The sequence below is a fragment of the Phalangium opilio genome, unplaced genomic scaffold, assembly GCF_054372755.1.
Source record: "Phalangium opilio isolate 3A_F unplaced genomic scaffold, DU_Popi_V2 ptg000082l_1, whole genome shotgun sequence".
Lineage (NCBI taxonomy): Eukaryota > Metazoa > Arthropoda > Arachnida > Opiliones > Phalangiidae > Phalangium > Phalangium opilio.
Genome location: NW_028324189.1, coordinates 7038854 through 7046218, shown reverse-complemented (window position 1 = coordinate 7046218; position 7365 = coordinate 7038854). Strand labels below are relative to the sequence as shown.

The 7365-nt window shown below is 40.1% G+C and overlaps 1 long non-coding RNA gene across 3 annotated transcripts; it reads left to right on the top strand.

The window, feature by feature from the left end:
• Nucleotides 1–2970: 2970 nt before the first annotated feature.
• LOC149651269 (uncharacterized) lies at nt 2971–7158 on the top strand. Of its 3 annotated transcripts, none has more exons than XR_016371153.1 (5): nt 2971–3486; nt 4406–5324; nt 5413–5912; nt 5972–6279; nt 7037–7158. It is a non-coding gene; the product is annotated as an uncharacterized LOC149651269 (long non-coding RNA). The 3 variants fall into 3 exon arrangements; XR_016371152.1 differs by lacking the exon at nt 2971–3486 and adding an exon at nt 3877–3972 and having other exon boundaries at nt 4064–5324; XR_016371154.1 differs by lacking the exon at nt 2971–3486 and having other exon boundaries at nt 4123–5324; nt 5972–6097; nt 6180–6279.
• The last annotated feature ends 207 nt before the right edge of the window (nt 7159–7365 follow it).

Sequence of the window (7365 nt, the reverse complement as noted above, 5' to 3'; positions counted from 1 at the left end):
TAGTCCCAGTCCCCCTTTCAAAATACAAAGGGGGACGTAAAAGGAGGCCGGGCTACTTCGCCTCTTCTCAGTCGTAATTTTCGTCATTCGCGTCGCGCTGACGTGAGTTTTCAAGAACCAATGAGATGCTGATTGTAATTTAGAGGAGGGATTAACTCCGGACCTACGTTTGGACTGTTTGAGATAAAGAGCTCTGGAAATGTGGCGAATTTATACCTTCTCCCTAACAAACTAGATATCACTTACCTTCCCTTTAAAACTTCAAATAAACAATATTTATTAAACGTATTTGTTTGCCAGCATTGCGCTTACTGTTTCAGTATCAGTTTCTCTAAACAGAATTGAGTCATATACAGCGAGGCGCTTTTGATTGACCTTTTAGATGACCCTCTATACCCCAGTCCCCCTCTTGGTCAGGGACTCTGGGTTGGGGGTTGGAGAGGGGATTTTCCGCGGCGGCAAAAATGAGTGATGGGCCAAGAGACTGCCTGTTATGGTATCACCCCATTTGTCTTAGTATCGGCTATACATTCCGAGCCAGCCTCAGTTTGCCCAACCCGATATAAGTCTTAGATACTTGGAAAAAGTTATAGGGTTTGGTTGTAGACTGTAAGGCAAACTGAGATTGAACCAACCGTGGAAGGGCAGAAAGGAGGGGCAAAGTAGAGTCATTGTTTCTCTAATAAAATCATTGTAAACATTTGAGGGAGAAGTACATACACGATACCATAAGTTTATAAGGCATATTCCATAAGTATGACCCTACCTATACTTCGTCATGCGCCCAGAAATGTAAAAAATCTTCTCTATGCAACAAAGTCCGCGCGTTTCAACCGATTTCGCAAATATTTAGTACACTGGTTTCCTTCAACCTATAGACGGGCTGAATGGTCTTTCGGGTTCGATTTGTTGCCATCTTTTTAAATGGCGGCCAAAAACTTAAAAACCCTTCTTTATGGAATAATGTCCGCATGAAAAGTAATAAAAAATGTCCCGACGGGCTGACGGGCAACGCCGAGTGCCTTCGCTCTTATGGTGCTACATCATCAGTAAAATCTACCCATTCTTTATATAATTTTGATGGAAGTTCTTATTACACGCGAGCGACGCCGCGGGTAACAGCTAGTTAAAGTATACCAAAAAGAAATGAACGAAGTAAGATTAAAGATCTGAATGGGGCTTTAAAGTACAAAACAGAGCTTGGAAAAAAGACAATCTAACGCTGTCAAAATTTAAATTTTGTAAACGTTCACAGGTAAGTACGCTAGAGGTTTTTTTCTCTCTCTCTTTTCGCAAGTTGAGTGACGCGGTCTATATGAATGGTCACGTAACTTACTGTTACTAAAAAAACAAATTCTTTAGTTTCTAAAATGGTTGAAATCTATGCCTCTTCACGAAATTCTCTATGCCAGGGGAATCCGCGGATATACTACGGTGGGAAAAAGAAAACGTAGTTTCGCGGGATCACATTGGAATGTCAAATTTATTCTATTTTCAAAACGGTTACGTAAAAAAAGAAACAAACAGGCCTGACCAATTCTATAAGATAGACAATATTTTCCCAGTGAGCGCTGCTTTATAAAAAATTTGGGCCGGCGTCGTGGGAACTTTTAAAATAATTCAGAATATACAGGGTGTTTTCAAAAACGGAGGGTGCACAGTAATTATAGGACCGAATTAATTAAGGACATGTCGTGGAATGTGATGGGATGGTTCTATGGGAAATCATCAATTTGAGTCGAAAATGTTCTGTACTTCTATTATAGAACCGAAGTACAAGTCGTGGGATGGGATGGTTCTATGGGAAATCATCAATTTTGAGTCGAAAATGTTCTGTACTTCTATTATAGAACCGAAGTACAAGTCGTGGGATGGGATGGTTCTATGGGAAATCATCAATTTTGAGTCGAAAATGTTCTATACCTCTATTATAGAACCGAAGTACATGTCGTGGAATGGGATGCTCTGTAGGAAATTAATTTTGATTCGAAAATGTAATAAACTTCTATTATAGAATTAACCGAATTGGGATGGGATGGTTCTATGGGAAATCATAAATTTTGAGTAGAAAATTTTCTCTACTTCTATGACGATACTGGAACACAACCAAGGGGGGGGGAGACCGATGCTTTTTCCAGGCTTTTTGTCAAAGGTTGGATTCCACTATACAGGGTGTTTGTGAAAAGTCCATCAATAATGAAAGGGCGTATTTATTGGGCCATTTTGAGTCGAAAATGTTCTATGACATTTAGCCGTCCGGGCCACGGTTTTCGAGTTATGATTTGAATATTTTAGGGATGACCCCTTCATTAAATTAGCGCTGTCTTTCAATTTCTAAATTAAATTTAAGGGGTCATCCGTAAATTACTCCAATCATAACTTGAAAACAGTGGCCCGGACGGAAAAATGTCATAGAACATTTTCGACTCAAAATGGCCCAATAAATACGCCCTTTCATTATTGATGGACCTTTCACAAACACCCTGTATATTTTCGTAAGAAGAAGGTGCACGCGTGGGTGCGAGCTAGCAAGGGGTTGGTTTTACGCACTATTTTTCGCAATGTTTAACCGGGCATTTTTATTGCTTTTTTTAAACCCCGCTATTTTCAATATAAAATCTCCTCTCCGAACAAAAAAGCCTTATTCCGAATTCGGGGATATTCTAAAATTGAAGGATTCGCCAATCCGAAGCCACATATTAATGTTAGCATAAGGAACGGATTTCAAAACCAACTCCCAGTCCCACCCAAGGCCGCTATTGAAAAGTTGGCGCTCCCCCACATAGACTAAACGTTATCAAAGACCCTGAATACTGCCATTAGAAAACACTCGCACCAAGGCATTTGTTATTAACTTCCCATAGAATCTAACCTTACCAAAGGCAGTCAACTGTCATTACTCCATTTGCCTCCAAAGAACGAACAAGTGAATTATTTTTCTTTACCAACTCGGATCTAAGTTCCTAATAAAAACTTTACCAAAGGCCCTGAATACTGCCATTAGAAAACACTCGCACCAAGGCATTTGTTATTAACTTCCCATAGAATCTAACCTTACCAATGGCAGTCAACTGTCATTACTCCATTTGCCTCCAAGGAACGAACAACTGAACTATTATTTCTTTTTAACGAACTTGGATCTAAGTTCCTAATAAAATCCCCAAGGGTGGTATTTAAAGTTTTAATTAATGTCAATTAATTTTAAGTTCAATTCTCAATGGAATGTTGTTTCGCGGAGTGTCGTCTCACGGGGTTTACGCGCCCCTATTAATTTGTAGCTTTATTACCCCCTAGACGAACCACTATACAGCTCTGACCCCTGACCCCCACCCCCGGTACATGCAGCAGTTATAAAAACAAAAGGATGGGAATCTCGAAGTACACTTTTAAGGCAAAGGCTCGTAAAAGATCTCGTTAATGGTAGGCTACTTCAACATCCCGAAACACCGAGCGCTCACTACCCATCTAAAAAGCTATACACTAAATGTAAGTAACTCTTTCATGTCTATTTTACTGTCGCGCGCCTATATCTATCTATTTTTTACGAGTAATAATATAAATTTAAGCAACAGCGTTATAAAATAAGCTAGTCGAATAAAGAGTTTCTTATAGTTTATGCAAATTAGGTTACGTCACGTGGTGGTTGGGTTTTAGGTCTACACGTATCTGTAAAACAAGTGGCTATGCAATCCATTCTTGGAGGTCATCACTCATCAGAATAGTTGTCTCAGATCTAAAAATTGTCCAGGGTTTTTTATACCTCTCCGAGTGACGTATGTCACGGAGAGGTTCTAATTTCGACGTGTCTGTCTGTCTGTGTCTGTCTGTTGTTACACCCCAGGGGACCACGTTGACAGTTTGTAATTTGGAGCAAACGTTTTCTCAAATTCCGGACCGAATTCACAGTTCCCAGTAAATTCAAAACTTGAGTCTATCCACAATTCTACTAGCCACTATTCCTTCATCTGACTAGTCAGTTGTCCATTCCACATGAACACCAATCTGTACTAATTGGCTTCTAACACCACCTTCTTCGGGTCTTTGTCTTGTCTCTCCCACATAGACGTCAGTCTGTAGTTACTGGCTTTTAACACCACCATCTTCCGGTCTTCGCCTTGTTTGAAATTGAGAGGACATCTATGAATACCTGAGTCATGAACCTCCAAAGTGGTCTGTCGAGGATTTTTCAAAGTCTCGATTACTTTATTTATTTTTTAAAATCCGAGGTTTCTAACCAGGCGGGCGTTGTGACACGTGACGTGTCTAGATGCAACACCTTCCTGGCTACGATATCTCTATAACAAACTGATAAATCCATCCTTTATTTCAAAGCCTGTAGAAGTCGAAGCGTGAACCTAGATCCATTCCTAACCAGTGTTACCCCATTTCATTTTATATCCTTTAGTCTATATTCGATCCTGGAGAGAAAAAAAACCCAACGTACAACCGTAACGTCGTCTACTACGAACTACTTTCATCCGTATTAGAGTAACAATCCGCGACGGTATTAACTCCTTTTGCCTTACCGGAGTGGGGGAATGAAAAAGGAAACTCATTTTCAATGAAACGGTAAAAAAAGGAAAACGGTTCCTGGCCATAAAACAGAGATTGTTTCGGGGGCCAAAGTTATGTTCCAGAAATTGAGTAAAAATCGACAGGGGAAGAAAAAAATTTATATATATTTTCCCGCCTTTATGTGTTGATGACGTCACAACACCCTTTAAATTTTGAGTAAGTCTGGGACAACGAACTTGCATGTACCTTCGAGGAGAGAGGTGCAATGGAGTAGTTTCATGTTCGTGGGCCATGTGCCGCGATGAAAGTCTCCTCCCAGAGTATCTCGCGCACGCCCCCTGAATAGCACACTTCCTCTGATCCAAAACCAGTTTATCAATTGCTTGGAACAGTTTTTAAATTCAAGAAGTGGGGGTTACTGGTCCTCGGGGCCAGTTTATTAATTGCAAATCTATGGGAGAACAAAGGCTGGGACCAGTTTATTATTTCGGACTTTAGGGGTGTCACTGGTCCCAAGGACTACTTTAAAAATATTCTTATTTCCCAGACTGCCCCTGAACTTTGTTGTAGATGATTGTTACGTGCTGCCGCCTGGCGTCATTTCAAAATAGAAGATATAGTTCTCACGAATAAGATTCTATTTTTAAGATATAGGAGGCATCGTCGACGTTTTTGTACGACCCTACCAAAACGCCATGCACTGAGGATGCTGGGACGGCTTCGTTGGAGAGCGGTATAGAGGCTACGTTTTAGGCCTTGCAAATTACCACTCCATCTCACAGGTCTCTTTCCTCCAAGCTGCGATAACGGTCTGTATTATTCTTAAGACAACAAATTTAGGAAAAGAATAATAATAATAATAGCGTCGAATACAATCTTTGTTTTGAAACTAAACAGAAAATAACATCCAGCGCCTGTTTTACGACTCTCATTACACTTAAAGGAAATAACGCTGTATTTTTTTACAAGTTCCAACAAGCGATTTAATTGACTTGTATTTTTAACAACACTAAGGAGGGGAAATCCGGAATACCACGCACATAGCGACAAATAAATTGAGTCGAACTAAACCCATTTGTTGTAATGGTGATAAGGACACCAGTTAAAAAAAACTGAGCCCGAGACAATTGGGTGGTGACGCGACATCTTGATTGGGTACATAAAACTTTTGGAAAACCGATTTCCCCGAGTTTTCCCCCATATATTACCCCGAGTTTTCCAGTTATTTTTCCCCATATATTTCCCCGAGTTTTCCAGTTATTTTTCCCCATATATTTCCCCGAGTTTTCCAGTTATTTTTCCCCATATATTTCCCCGAGTTTTCCAGTTATTTTTCCCCATATATTTCCCCGAGTTTTTCAGTTATTTTTCCCCATATATTTCCCCGAGTTTTCCAGGTTTGTATAAACCCTTTCTTGATTGGGTAAACAAATATTAAAATAACGAAAATCCACAGATTTTTTCACATTTCACAAACAATTAAGACCCAAATAAAATTAACCCAGAAGTGACCCACGTCGTCCAGTAACTGATTATAATCTCTCCCGCTCTCCAACTTTATTCACCAAAAAGAAAGAAACATGTATATCTATTATCTTAACAAGGCATCTAAAAAACACCACGAAACTCAAAAACGAAAAAAAAAAATTAGTATTTCTTTTCAGGTGAAAGTGTTTTGTCTTAAATACAAATTAAAGTGGGTACCCCCTTGGCTCCTGATCGTAACCGAAGCGAATCCTAGATCGAGATCTAACAAGTACCTTGGTAAATCTAGGCTTTCGCTTATATTTTTTCTTAAAGGCCGACTTCCATCGAAAAGAGTTCTAGCGAACTGAAACCCGAGCATCGAGACTAACAATGGATGAGCGACCGTGCCGATTTTCGAATTCCCGCTGGGGTAAAAGATGGAAGGGTCCTAGCTAACTGAAAGCCGTGCAATGTGGTTCTAGCTAACTGAAAGCCGTGCAATGTGGTTCTAGCTAACTGAAAGCCGTGCAATGTGGTTCTAGCTAACTGAAAGCCGTGCAATGTGGTTCTAGCTAACTGAAAGCCGTGCAATGTGGTTCTAGCTAACTGAAAGCCGTGCAATGTGGTTCTAGCTAACTGAAAGCCGTGCAATGTGGTTCTAGCTAACTGAAAGCCGTGCAATGTGGTTCTAGCTAACTGAAAGCCGTGCAATGTGGTTCTAGCGAACTGAAGATACGCAATAGAGTGCTGTCAGAAGCGCCGGTGTGACGTCACCCATGCTGTTTTCCCATAAAGAAAAAACGGTAACTGTCATGGCCGCCCATTGCTAAAGGCAGACTCGTGACGTTTAACCTTGGATCTGACGTCACAACTGACAGCACTCTATAGAGAATTTCCTTCAGGGGAAAATAAAAATTCGAGAGGAAATAAAATTTAAAAGGATTTCTATTGTTCATCTTCAGTTCGTAAGAACCACATTGCACGGCTTTCAGTTAGCGCGAACCTTTTTCGCTGGAAGTCGGCCTTTAAAAAACAACCTTATTATTTGAGATAGTCGCCGCAGCCAATTTGCGAGAGCAAAGAGTTTCTAGTAAATCGCGAACAAAAGATTGCTAAAGAAAATTCTAACGAGGTTGGTTACATTGCCACGCCCCCTTTCTTACTAACAAAGGTTTTAAGAGAGAGAGAGAGAGAGAAAAAAATGTATAGCCTGCCAAGCACGGTGTTAAATAGCAATCAATGAGGTAGAATTAATATGAAAATCTCGTACTTTAATTTTAATTTAATAATGGCCCCTTTTTTTCGATTGGGATAATTTAGATACGGGATTAAATTTCAATTAAAAGTGGAGGAACGTCTTAATTAGCGTTGGAACCAATTAAA